This window comes from Nerophis ophidion, linkage group LG11 (genome assembly GCF_033978795.1).
Source record: "Nerophis ophidion isolate RoL-2023_Sa linkage group LG11, RoL_Noph_v1.0, whole genome shotgun sequence".
Lineage (NCBI taxonomy): Eukaryota > Metazoa > Chordata > Actinopteri > Syngnathiformes > Syngnathidae > Nerophis > Nerophis ophidion.
In genome coordinates, this window is record NC_084621.1 from 21,241,386 (window position 1) to 21,254,325 (window position 12,940).

Sequence of the window (12,940 nt, forward strand, 5' to 3'; positions counted from 1 at the left end):
ATGCATGAAAATGGTAGTCAATCAAAATATGTGTTAAAAGCACAGTTTCAGATTGTAGCCCCTATTAAAACATCATAACATATTTAAAAGATGTTTGCCGTCATGCAGTTGAGGCTTGTTGGTCTAGTCGTATTATTCTTGCTTAGGGTGTGAGAGGTCCCGGGTTCAATTCCCGGACAAGCCCTAATGTCTGTAAGTCCTTTTTTTAATCATAACTTGTCTTTCTTGTACACACAGTTGTTGTTACATTCGTAACTTATCAAATACAGTGGTACCAACATTTATGACCACAGTTTGTTCTAGGACTGAGCTGGTAACCCTTAGTTCATCTATGTATGAAAATGTCAGTGAATCTAAATAAGTATAAAAGTGCAAAGAGTTAATCAAGTTTCATGTTGTGTCCCCTATTAAAATTTCACATTTCATAGTATTCGTTGGTAGGTCTCAGTCCAGGACTTCTTAGTATCGTCGTGTCCTGCTTGCTCAGATTGTGAGAGATGGTCTGGGTTCAAATCCTGGACAAGCTTTTATGTCTTTAAGTCCTGTTTTCAGTTACTACTTTTTACCTCGTACACACAGAGTAATATTACTTTCTACTTTTGACTGCGAACTTCATTGTGCACTAATTTTATCCTATTTTCTGAAGGCATACACTAAAGCAATCAATGAAAGATTTCCACTTAAATACTGCAAGTTGGTTCCACCAAGACTTGAACTTGGATCACAGTTTTCAAAGTCCAGAGTGCTAATAATTACACCATGGAACCTACACAATCCTGAAATAATTTGAACACAAGGACTTGTCCAAGACCAACAAACCTTGCAACAGGATTTTGATTGATTGATTGATTGATTAAAACTTTTATTAGTAGATTGCACAGTACAGTACATATTCCGTACAATTGACCACTAAATGGTAACACCCGAATAAGTTTTTCAACTTGTTTAAGTCGGGGTCCTCGTTAATCAATTCATGGATTGCTGAACAAATGTTTGATAGGGGACACAATCTTTTAACTAAAAATAAAATTCACTACCATCTTCATGCACAAATGAAATAAGGGTTTACAAGATCAGTCCTAGAACAAATAGAGTTTGGAAATTAGGAACCAACTGTATTTGATTGTGCAGATTTTTATTGATCCCTTGATTATGTGCTCTCTGGAAAAGTGAAATAAAAGTTCAAAACCAAGTCTAGAGTCACAAATGAAACAACAAGTGTGTGTAGGAGGGACAGATCCATGATTAAATTGATTGATTGATTGATTGAAACTTTTATTAGTAGATTGCACAGTACAGTACATATTCCGTACAATTGACCACTAAATGGTAACACCCGAATAAGTTTTTCAACTTGTTTAAGTCGGGGTCCACGTTAATCAATTCACTTAAGAACTTAAGAACATATAGGGGACACAATCTGAAACTGGGTTAAAACTTTAAACTTACAGTTGCAGGTTCCATGGTGTAATGGTTAGCATTCTGGACTTTGAATCCAGTGATCCAAGTTCAAGTCTTGGTGGAACCAACTTACAGTGTTTAAGTAGCAACTAATGAATCCTGCTGGGTTATTATGGATCCCTCGAGCTTGTGATGTCTCATAAAATGGTCAAAATTAGTTCTAACATCACAATTGTAACAACAACTGTGTGTATGAGGAGGAAAATTATAATTGAAAACAGGATTTATAAAAATATGACTTCTCACACCCGAAGCGAGACTCATACCACTAGACTAAAAAGCCCTGAAAAACAAGGTGGCAAACTTCTTGAATTTCTTTTAACCTTTTAAAAGGGGACACAATCTAAAACTGATAAGTGATGTGACTAAAAACAGGATGTATAAACATATAAGGAGCACAATCGGAAACGGCACTGCAGCATTGTAATTTTTAGCTAAATTTGGACGCACTCTCTTTTTTAAAAATATTCAAAGGGCGATCAGTATATATTCTAACGTTTCAAGAAGGTTCCACCAAGACTTGAACTTGGATCACTGGATTCAGAGTCCAGAATGCTAACCATTACACCATGGAACCTGTAAATGTACATGTAAAACAATGTGATCCTACAGTACACAGTACTTGATTGGATTTGATAGATTTTCATTGATCCCTTGAGTGTGTGATGTCAAAATAAAGGAGATACAAGTTCTAAATGAAGTTCACAGTCAAAAATCTAACCCGCGGGAGAGTCCTCAGCTTGAAGCGTCCCTCTGTCTCGGATTTTTAGTGTACTACCATTTTCATGAAAAAATATCAAACACATCTGTTATATCCAATCAAGTACTGTTTACTGCAGGATCATTTGGGGGATTATACAGGTTCCATGGTGTAATGGTTAGCACTCTGGACTTTGGATCCAGTGATTCAAGTTCAGGTGGAACGAACTTGTACAAGTGGAGTGGTTAGTGTTCAGTATGTCCTGCAGCATGAAAAAGGGAGCACGTTAAATGTCGATAAAAGTGCATTTTCAGATTGTGTCTTATTAAAAGATGTTTTTCAATCATAACTTTGTTCCTCATACACACAGTTGTTGATACATTTGTGACTTTTGACTTGATTTTGATCATTTTTTCATTGACATCACTCACTTATGGGATCCATAAAAACTAGGGGTGTAACAGTACGTGTATTTGTATTAAACCGTTTCAGTACGGGAGTCCCAGTTGGGTTCGGGGGTGTACCTAGCGAGATTCCACATGAACATATGAAGTAGCCCCCTAAGCTAAAGTCTTAACAAGCTACTCCGCTCCGATGGTCTGGGTTCAAATCCTGGACAAGCTTTTATGTCTTTAAGTCCTGTTTTCAGTCATTACTTTTTACTTCGTACACACATAGTCATATTTCTTTCTACTTTTTACTGTGAAATTCATTGTAAACTATTTTTATCCTAATTTCTGAAGGCATACACCAGGGGTGTCCAAACTTTTTCCACAGAGGGCCGCACACGGAAAAATTTAAGCATGCGGGGGCCATTTTGATATTTTTCATTTTCAAACCATAACAAAATATATGGATTTTTTTTTTTAATCCTTAGGTCTCCTGGGGAGCATAGAGGGTCTCAGTCACTAAAATGTTAAAAATGAGTCAAATTATGTATTTTATTTATTTATTTAATGCTTACAGTAAATCTTTTTATCAACTTGCGGATGATATAAAGTAAAACAAATAACGTTTATGCCTTTTCTGTCGGACAACTTTGTTTTTTATAGTAAAACTGAAATATGCAGTCGGACAACTTTGTTTTTTATAGTAAAACTGAAATATGCAGTATTTAGACAGATAGATGGATTTCATATTGCGTCGTTACGGCACATCGTTACAGTTTTTTTATTTATTTATTAAAAGTGTGGCAGTGTTTGTGTTGAATTTCCTTGGGAAAAATTTAGAAGCCCAACGTGGGGTTCGAACCCACGACCCTGATAGTAAGAGTATCATTCTCTACCGACTGAGCTAGCCGGGACTGCATTGATCACCTTGATAAGTAATCATGACTGTACAAAAATATTCATGTAGCATTTTGTATTGCGACGTTTCGTGTTGTCGGCATTTCATGTTGCAGCGTTTTGGGTTGAGCCATTTTAGTTAGTAGAAGAATGTGAACTCGAACATTGTTACGTTTTTTTTATTGATTTATGAAAAGTGTCGCACTGTCTCGTGTTGAATTTCCTTGGCAAAATTCAATCGCCCAATGTGGGGCTCGAAATTACAACCCTGAGATTAAGAGTCTCATGCTCTACCTTAACGAATGATTGTTACTGTTGCGATGTTTCGTGCCACGACATTTCGTGTTGTCGGCATTTCATCTTGCGTTGTTTCATGTTGTAGCATTTTAGGCTTTTTCCATTTAATATTTCATACATCAAACACTCAAGAGAGCAATAAAAACATCCAAAATAAATACAGTTATGTCTCAAATTACGAGCTCTATTTGTTCTAGGACTGAGGTGCTAAACCCTCAGTTTATTTCTATGCTGAGTAAGAAGGACCATCAAGACAGAATAGGAATAAAGAGGGGGATGTATCCCTTTCACATTCCAATGACTAAAACAATACAGACTTCTATAGACAAAGAGAAACTGGTATACAGAATATATATTGAAAAGTACCAGCTGATCCAAACATGACTATGAATAAAGAAAGGACTCTTAAACAAAAATGAATCCTCCAAAATATTTTATCAATAACAGTATTATTAATAATTACCATAGTACTTAATTTCCCGTAAATTGGTTCCACCAAGACTTGAACTTGGATCACTGGATTCAAAGTCCAGAGTGCTAACCATTACACCATGGAACCTGTATTTAACCAGAAAATATCATGCGGTAAAGAGGACTTGAATGGATATAATAGATTTGTTCATGAAAATGGTAGTAAATGAAAATGTTGGTCAAAAGTTTGCCACAACATTTCAGATTGTGTCCCCTAATTTCACATTTCATGAGATCAGTTGGGGAAGTATGTATGCAGGGCTTGTTGGTCTAGTCGTGTGATTCTTGCTTTGGGTGCGAGAGGTCCAGGGTTCAATTCCCGGATAAGCCCTCTTTAGTACTCCTTTTTGCAATCATAACTTTCTTCCTCATTCACACAGTTGTCATTGTATTTGTGATTTTAGGCTTGATTTGAACTTTTTTTTTTTCAAACATCACACACTCAAGGGATCAATAAGTATAAAAGTGCAATAAGGTAATCAAGTTTCAGATTGTGTCCCCTATTAAAATCTGACGTTTCATGAGATTTTCTGGAAAGACTTGTTCCAGGTCTTGTTGGTCCACTCCTGTATTTTTGCTTAAGGTATGAAAGACCCTGGTATCAAATCCTGGACAATGTCTAAAGTTTTTAAGTCCTGTTTTCAGTCAGTGCTTTGTACCTCGTACTCACTTAGTCATATTTATTTTTACTTTTGACCTAAAACTTGATTTTAAACTTCGACCTATGTTTTTCAGACATCACACACACAAGGGATCAATGACAATCTATCAAATCCAATCAAGTACTGTGTACTGTAGGATCACATTGTTTTACATGTACATTTACAGGTTCCATGGTGTAATGGTTAGCACTCTGGACTCTGAATCCAGTGATCCAAGTTCAAGTCTTGGTGAAACCTTCTTGAAACATTGAAGCGAAAAGTGTTCAGTAACATTGTCATTTGATTAATGTTTCTGTGAAAAATGCAAATAAACAACATTTCTGTGAAGAATAGTTCCTTGTTCATTTTCAGATTGTGTCCCTTATATGTTTATGAGTCATGTTTTTATTCCTACCTTTTTCCCACGTACACACAGTTGTCTTTTTATGTGATTTTAAACTTGATTTTAAACTTTCTAAAATACATATTATTACTGTACAAAAAGAAAAATATTATTAAGTGAATTCAACAGAAGAATGCGAACTCGCACATCGTTACAGTTTTTTTAAGTGATTTATTAGAAGTGTCGCACCATCTCGTGAATTGAATTTCTTTGGCTAAATTCAAACACCCAAAGTGGGGATCGAACCCACGACCCTGAGATTAAGAGTCTCATGCTCTACCGACTGAGCTAGCCGGGCGTTCATGGAAAACCCTGATAAGTGATTGATACTGTACAAAAATGTTCATGGAACCGTGTTGCAACGTTTCGTGTTGACGGTGTTTTGTGTTATGATGTTTCATGATTTGGGTCGCGGTATTTCATGTTGCCCCGTTTGGTGTCACAACTGTTGCAGCATTTTGTGTTGCGATATTTTTACCCCGACATTTTGTGTTGTCGGCATTTCATGTTGCAGCGTTTTGGGTTGAGCCATTTTAGTTTTCGGGCGCAGCATTTTGGGCTTTTGCCGTAAAAGTTTGATGGGTTTCATGTCACGTTGTTACGTGCTGTGGTGTTTCTTAGCTACATTGGCGCTCTTTATTGATTATTACTGTACGAAAACAAAAATGTTGTTAATTAAGAAAGTTTAACAGAAGAATGCGAACTCGCACATGGTTACAGTTTTTTTCTTATTGAATTATTTGAAGTGCCGCACTGTCTCATGTTGAATTTCCTTGGCAAAGGTCAATCGCCCAACGTGGGGCTCGAACCCACAACCATAACATTCAAAGCCCCATGTTCTACCGACTGAGCTAGATCCAGAACCTTGAAAAGTGATTGATACTGTACAAAAATATTCATGTAGCATTTTGTGTTGCAACGTTTTGTGTTACGATGTTTCATGATTTGGGTGGCGCTATTTCATGTTGCGCTGTTTGGTGTTACAGCTTTTCGTGTCGTGACGTTTCGTGCCGCGACATTTTGTGTTGTCGGCATTTCATGTTGCGTTGTTTCATGTTGCAGCATTTTGCACATCGTTACAGGTTTTTGTTTATTTATTAAAAGTGTGGCCGTGTTTGTGTTGAATTTCCTTGGAAAAAAATTTAACCGCCCAACGTGGGGCTCGAACCCACGACCCTGAGATTAAGAGTCTCATGCTCTACCGACTGAGCTAGCCGGGCCTGCGTGTTTTACGTTGAAAATTAACCGTGACTGTACAAAAATATTCATGTAGCATTTTGCGTTACATCGTTTCGTGTTGATGGCGTTTTGTGTTACGGTCATGTTGCGCCATTTGGTGTTGCAGCTGTTGTAGCATTCTGTATTGCGACGTTTCGTGTTGTCGGCATTTCATGTTGCAGCGTTTTGAGTTGAGCCATTTTAGTTGTAGAAGAATGTGAACTCGCACATCGTTACAGTTTTTTTTATTGATTTATTAAAAGTGTCACACTGAATCGTGTTGAATTTCCTTGGCAAAAGTCAATCGCCCAACGTGGGGCTCGAACCCACGACCCTGAGATTAAGAGTCTCATGCTCTACCTTAATGAATGACTGTTACTGTTGCGATGTTTCGTGCCACGACATTTCGTGTTGTCGGCGTTTCATCTTGCGTTGTTTCATGTTGCAGCATTTTGGGTTGAGCCATTTTAGTTTTCGGGTGCAGCATTTTGGGCTTTTGCCATTTAACATTTCATACATCAAACACTCAAGAGAGCAATAAAAACATCCAAAATAAATACAGTTATGTCTCAAATTACGAGCTCTATTTGTTCTAGGACTGAGGTGCTAAACCCTCAGTTTATTTCTATGCTGAGTAAGAAGGACCATCAAGACAGAATAGGAATAAAGAGGGGGATGTATCCCTTTCACATTCCAATGACTAAAACAATACAGACTTCTGTAGACAAAGAGAAACTGGTATACAGAATATATATTGAAAAGTACTAGCTGATCCAAACATGACTATGAATAAAGAAAGGACTTTTAAACATATATGAATTCTCCAAAATATTTTATTAATAACAGTATTATTAATGATTACCATAGTACTTAATTTACCGTAAATTGGTTCCACCAAGACTTGAACTTGGATCACTGGATTCAAAGTCCAGAGTGTTAACCATTACACCATGGAACCTGTATTTAACCAGAAAATGTCATGCGGTAAAGAGGACTTGAATGGATATAATAGATTTGTTCATGAAAATGGTAGTAAATTAAAATGTTGGTCAAAAGTTTGCCACAACATTTCAGATTGTGTCCCCTAATTTCACATTTGATGAGATCAGTTGGGGAAATGTGCATGCTTGGCTTGTTGGTCTAGTCGTATGATTCTCGCTTCGGGTGCGAGAGGTCCCGGGTTCAATTCCCGGACAAGCCCTCTTTAGTACTCCTTTTTGCAATCATAACTTTCTTCCTCATTCACATAGTTGTTATTGTATTTGTGACTTTAGGCTTGATTTGAACATTTATTTTTTCAAACATCACACACTCAAGGGATCAATAAGTATAAAAGTGCAATAAGGTAATCAAGTTTCAGATTGTGTCCCCTATTAAAATCTGACGTTTCATGAGGTTTTCTGTAAAGACGTGTTCCAGGTCTTGTTGGTCCACTCCTGTATTTTTGCGTAAGGTACGAGAGACCCTGGTATCAAATCCTGGAAAAGCTCTAAAGTTTTTAAGTCCGGTTTTCAGTCAGTACTTTGTACCTCGTACTCAGTCGTATTTATTTGTACTTTTGACCCAAAACTTGATTTTAAACTTCGACCTATGTTTTTCAGACATCACACACTCAAGGGATCAATGACAATCTATCAAATCCAATCAAGTACTGTGTACTGTAGGATCACATTGTTTTACATGTACATTTACAGGTTCCATGGTGTAATGGTTAGCACTCTGGACTCTGAATCCAGTGATCCAAGTTCAAGTCTTGGTGGAACCTTCTTGTAACCTTGGAGTGAAAAGAATTCAGTATCACTGTCATTTGATTAATGCTTCTGTGAAAAATGCAAATAAACAACATTTCTGTGAAGAATAGTTCCTTGTCCATTTTCAGATTGTGTCCCTTATATGTTTATGAGTCATGTTTTTATTCCTACCTTTTTCCCTCTTACACACAGTTGTCTTTTTATGTGATTTTAAACTTGATTTTAAACTTTCTAAGCTACATATTATTACTGTACAAAAAGAAAAATTTTATTAATAAAGTGAATTCAACAGAAGAATGCGAACTCGCACATCGTTACAGTTTTTTTAGTTGATTTATTTGAAGCGTCGCACCGTCTCGTGAATTGAATTTCTTTGGCAAAATTCCAACGCCCAACGTGGGGCTCGAACCCACGACCCTGAGATTAAGAGTCTCATCCTCTACCGACTGAGGTAGCCTGGACAACCTTGATAAGGGAGTGATACCGTTCGAAAATGTTCATGTAGCATTTTGTGTTGCAACGTTTCTTGTTGACAGTGTTTTGTGTTATGATGTTTCATGATTTGGGTGGCGCTATTTCGTGTTGCGCCGTTTGGTGTCAAAGCATTTTGTGTTGTGACATTTCGTGCCACGACATTTTGTGTTGTCAGCATTTCATGTTGCGTTGTTTCATGTTGCAGCGTTTTGCACATCGTTACAGGTTTTTGTTTATTTATTAGAAGTGTGGCCGTGTTTGTGTTGAATTTCTTTGGAAAAAAATGTAACCGCCCAACGTGGGGCTCGAACCCACGACCCTGAGATTAAGAGTCTCATGCTCTACCGACTGAGCTAGCCGGGCATGCATCGTTTACCTTGAAAATTACTTGTGACTGTACAAAAATATTCATGTAGCATTTTGTGTTACATCGTTTCGTGTTGATGGCGTTTTGTGTTACGGTCATGTTGCAGCTGTTGTAGCATTTTGTATTGCGACGTTCCATGTTGCAGCGTTTTGGGTTGAGCCATTTTAGTTGGTAGAAGAATGCAAACTCGCAAATCGTTACAGTTTTTGTTTATTGATTTATTAAAAGTGTCACATGTCTCGTGTTGAATTTCTTTGGCAATATTCAATCGCCCAATGTGGGGCTCGTACCCACAACCCTGAGATTAAGAGTCTCCCGCTTTACCTTAATGAATGACTGTTAGTGTTGCGATGTTTCGTGCCACGACATTTCGTGTTGTCGGCATTTCATCTTGCGTTGTTTCATGTTGCAGCGTTTTGGGTTGAGCCATTTTAGTTTTCGGGTGCAGCATTTTGGGCTTTTGCCATTTAATATTTCATACATCAAACACTCAAGAGATCAATAAAAACATCCGAAATAAATACAGTTGTGTCTCAAATTACGAGCTCTATTTGTTCTAGGATTGAGGTGCTAAACCCTCAGTTTATTTCTATGCTGAGTAAGAAGGACCATCAAGACAGAATAGGAATAAAGAGGGGGATGTATCCCTTTCACATTCCAATGACTAAAACAATACAAACTTCTGTAGACAAAGAGAAACTGGTATACAGAATATATATTGAAAAGTACTAGCTGATCCAAACATGACTATGAATAAAGAAAGGACTCTTAAACATATATGAATTCTCCAAAATATTTTGTCAATAACAGTATTATTAATGATTACCATAGTACTTAATTTCCCGTAAATTGGTTCCACCAAGACTTGAACTTGGATCACTGGATTCAAATTCCAGAGTGCTAACCATTACACCATGGAACCTGTATTTATATACAAAAATATCATGCGGTAAAGAGGACTTGAATGGATATAATAGATTTGTTCATGAAAATGGTAGTAAATTAAAATGTTGGTCAAAAGTTAGCCACAACATTTCAGATTGTGTCCCCTAATTTCAAATTTCATGAGATCAGTTGGGAAAACATGCATGCAGGGCTTGTTGGTCTAGTCGTATGATTCTCGCTTTGGGTGCGAGAGGTCCCGGGTTCAATTCCCGGACAAGCCCTCTTTAGTACTCCTTTTTGCAATCATAACTTTCTTCCTCATTCACACAGTTGTCATTGTATTTGTGACTTTAGGCTTGATTTGAACATTTTTTTTCAAACATCACACACTCAAGGGATCAATAAGTATAAAAGTGCAATAAGGTAATCACGTTTCAGATTGTGTCCCCTATTAAAATCTGACGTTTGATGAGATTTTCCAGAAAGTCTTGTTCCAGGTCTTGTTGGTCTACTCCTGTATTTTTGCTTAAGGTACGATAGACCCTGGTATCAAATCTTGGACAATCTCTAAAGTGTTCAAGTCCTGTTTTCAGTCAGTACTTTGTACCACTTTTGGGTTGAGCCATTTTAGTTTTCGGGTGCAGCATTTTGTGCTGTTGGTGTTTAAGTTTGATGCGTTTCATGTCACGTTGTTATGTGCTGCGGTGTTTCTTCGCCACATATGCGCTCTTTATTGATTATTTCTCTACAAAAAGAAAAATATTATTAATTAAGTGAGTTTAGCAGAAAAATGCGAACTTGCACATCGCTACAGTTTTTTTTTATTGATTTATGAGAAGTGGAACACCGTCTCATGTTGAATTTCCTTGGCAAAATTGAATCGCCCAACGCGGGACTCAAACCCACGACCCTAAGATTAAAAGTATCATGCTCTACCGACTGAGGTAGCCGGGCCTGCATTTGGCCTCTCGAGGAGTGATTGTTACCGTACAAAAATATTCAAGTAGCATTTTCTGTTTGAACGTTTCGTGTTGATGGCGTTTTGTGTTACGATGTTTCATGATTTGAGCCGCGCTATTTCATGTTGTCCGCATTTCATGTTGCAGCCTTTTGCACATCGTTACAGTTTTTTTTATTTATTTTTTTATTAGAAGTGTAGCACTGTCCCGTGTTGGATTTCCGTGGCGAAAAATTCAACCACCCAACATGGTGATCGAACCCACGACCCTGAGAATAAGAGTCTCATGCTCTACCGACTGAGCTAGCCAGGCTCACATATTCTAATCTGATAATTAAAAGTTACTGTACAAAAATATTCATGTAGCATTTTGTGTTACATCGTTTCGTGTTGATGGTGTTTTGTGTTACAGTCATGTTGCGCCATTTGGTGTTGCAGCTGTTGTATCATTTTGTATTGCGACGTTTCGTGTTGTCAGCGTTTTGGGTTGAGCCATTTTAGTTAGTAGAAGAATGCAAACTCGCACATCGTTACCGTTTTTTTTATTGATTTATTTGAAGTTACGTTGTTTCATGTTGCAGCGTTTTGGTTTGAGCCATTTTAGTTTTCGGGTGCAGCATTTTGAGCTTTTGCCATTTAATATTCCATACATCACACACTCAAGACATCAATGAAAACATCCGAAATAAATACAGTTGTGTCTCAACTTACGAGCTGTATTTGTTCTAGGACTGAGGTCGTAAACCCTAAGTTTATTTATGCATGAAAATGGTAGTCAATTAAAATATGTGTTAAAAGCACAGTTTCAGATATTGTCATCTATTAAAATATTTTATTTTTTTCAAAGATTTATGCCACGTTATTTTACAGGGCTTGTTGGTCTAGTCGTATGATTCTCACTTCGGTCAAATATTTCCCTGGTAAAAACATGTGTCATTACATTTGTGACTTCAGACTTGATTTTGAACAATTTTTCAGACATCACACGTTTAAGGAATCCATTAAAATCTATCAAACTAAATATAGTTGTATTATTGAAAAAATTTGCCACTTAAATCTAGCATTTTGGTTCCACCAAGACTTGAACTTGGATCACTGGATTCAAAGTCCAGAGTGCTAACCATTACACCATGGAACCTGTATATACAGGTGTAATAAAGTGATCCAACAGTACACAGTATTGATGAAATTTACCAGATTTTCATTGACACTTTGAGTGTAAGTTGTCGGGAAAAGTTTAAATAAAATCTAAAGTAAAAAGAGACAAGACTTGTGACTGTGTGTACGAGGGGAAAAGTCATGACTGAAAACAGGAATTATCATTTTAACACAAGGACTTGTCCAAGACCAACAAACCGTGCAACATGACTGTCCAACATATCTCATAAAATGTGAGATTTTAAACTAAAAAATGAATTCACTACCATCTTTAAGCACGAACGAAATAAGGGTTTACAAGATCAGTCCTAGAACAATTAGAAACAACTATTTGATTTTGTAGATTTTCATTGAATCTGGTGATCCAAGTTCAAGTCTTGGTGGAACCTCCTTGTAACATTAGAGTGGTTAGCGACCAGTCTGACTTACCTTTGAATGTTTTTTGCATTAAAAAAAGGAGTGAATCATAATTTGGATTTATAAATACAATGTAGTAGTTCATTTTCAAATTGTGCTCCTCATATGTTTATAAGTCATATTTTCAATTATAACTTTGTTACTCGTACACACAGTTGTTACATTTGTGACTGACTTGATTTCCAACAGTTTTTCAAACAACAACCACTCAAGGGATCAAACACAGTGGTACCTAAATGTATGACCACAGTTTGTTCTAGGACTGAGCTGGTAACCCTTAGTTCATCTATGTATTAAAATGTCAGTGAAACTAAATATGTGTTAAAAGTGCAAAAAGGTAACCCAGTTTCAGATTGTGTCTCTATTAAAATCTCACATTTTATGAGATTTGTTGGGAAATCTTGATCCAGGACTTGTTGGTGTTGTCTTTTCAGGTTCCCTTAGGGCAGGGTC

At 37.0% G+C, this 12,940-nt stretch overlaps 14 non-coding genes across 14 annotated transcripts; 5 read left to right on the forward strand and 9 right to left on the reverse strand.

Annotated features, from left to right (window-relative positions):
- The first annotated feature begins 1,456 nt into the window (after window positions 1–1,456).
- On the forward strand, window positions 1,457–1,528 carry trnaq-uug (transfer RNA glutamine (anticodon UUG)). Its single transcript has one exon. It is a non-coding gene; the product is annotated as a tRNA-Gln (tRNA).
- Window positions 1,529–1,966: 438 nt separating this feature from the next.
- trnaq-cug (transfer RNA glutamine (anticodon CUG)) lies at window positions 1,967–2,038 on the reverse strand. Its single transcript has one exon. It is a non-coding gene; the product is annotated as a tRNA-Gln (tRNA).
- Window positions 2,039–4,231: 2,193 nt separating this feature from the next.
- On the reverse strand, window positions 4,232–4,303 carry trnaq-uug (transfer RNA glutamine (anticodon UUG)). Its single transcript has one exon. It is a non-coding gene; the product is annotated as a tRNA-Gln (tRNA).
- A 739-nt stretch (window positions 4,304–5,042) lies between these two features.
- trnaq-cug (transfer RNA glutamine (anticodon CUG)) lies at window positions 5,043–5,114 on the forward strand. The gene has a single exon. It is a non-coding gene; the product is annotated as a tRNA-Gln (tRNA).
- Window positions 5,115–5,484: 370 nt separating this feature from the next.
- Window positions 5,485–5,557, reverse strand: trnak-cuu (transfer RNA lysine (anticodon CUU)). Its single transcript has one exon. It is a non-coding gene; the product is annotated as a tRNA-Lys (tRNA).
- An 849-nt stretch (window positions 5,558–6,406) lies between these two features.
- Window positions 6,407–6,479, reverse strand: trnak-cuu (transfer RNA lysine (anticodon CUU)). Its single transcript has one exon. It is a non-coding gene; the product is annotated as a tRNA-Lys (tRNA).
- Window positions 6,480–7,363: 884 nt separating this feature from the next.
- Window positions 7,364–7,435, reverse strand: trnaq-uug (transfer RNA glutamine (anticodon UUG)). The gene has a single exon. It is a non-coding gene; the product is annotated as a tRNA-Gln (tRNA).
- A 171-nt stretch (window positions 7,436–7,606) lies between these two features.
- trnap-cgg (transfer RNA proline (anticodon CGG)) lies at window positions 7,607–7,678 on the forward strand. The gene has a single exon. It is a non-coding gene; the product is annotated as a tRNA-Pro (tRNA).
- Window positions 7,679–8,170: 492 nt separating this feature from the next.
- trnaq-cug (transfer RNA glutamine (anticodon CUG)) lies at window positions 8,171–8,242 on the forward strand. Its single transcript has one exon. It is a non-coding gene; the product is annotated as a tRNA-Gln (tRNA).
- A 374-nt stretch (window positions 8,243–8,616) lies between these two features.
- trnak-cuu (transfer RNA lysine (anticodon CUU)) lies at window positions 8,617–8,690 on the reverse strand. The gene has a single exon. It is a non-coding gene; the product is annotated as a tRNA-Lys (tRNA).
- A 302-nt stretch (window positions 8,691–8,992) lies between these two features.
- trnak-cuu (transfer RNA lysine (anticodon CUU)) lies at window positions 8,993–9,065 on the reverse strand. Its single transcript has one exon. It is a non-coding gene; the product is annotated as a tRNA-Lys (tRNA).
- An 854-nt stretch (window positions 9,066–9,919) lies between these two features.
- On the reverse strand, window positions 9,920–9,991 carry trnaq-uug (transfer RNA glutamine (anticodon UUG)). Its single transcript has one exon. It is a non-coding gene; the product is annotated as a tRNA-Gln (tRNA).
- Window positions 9,992–10,163: 172 nt separating this feature from the next.
- On the forward strand, window positions 10,164–10,235 carry trnap-ugg (transfer RNA proline (anticodon UGG)). Its single transcript has one exon. It is a non-coding gene; the product is annotated as a tRNA-Pro (tRNA).
- A 1,743-nt stretch (window positions 10,236–11,978) lies between these two features.
- Window positions 11,979–12,050, reverse strand: trnaq-uug (transfer RNA glutamine (anticodon UUG)). Its single transcript has one exon. It is a non-coding gene; the product is annotated as a tRNA-Gln (tRNA).
- Between the last annotated feature and the right edge of the window lie 890 nt (window positions 12,051–12,940).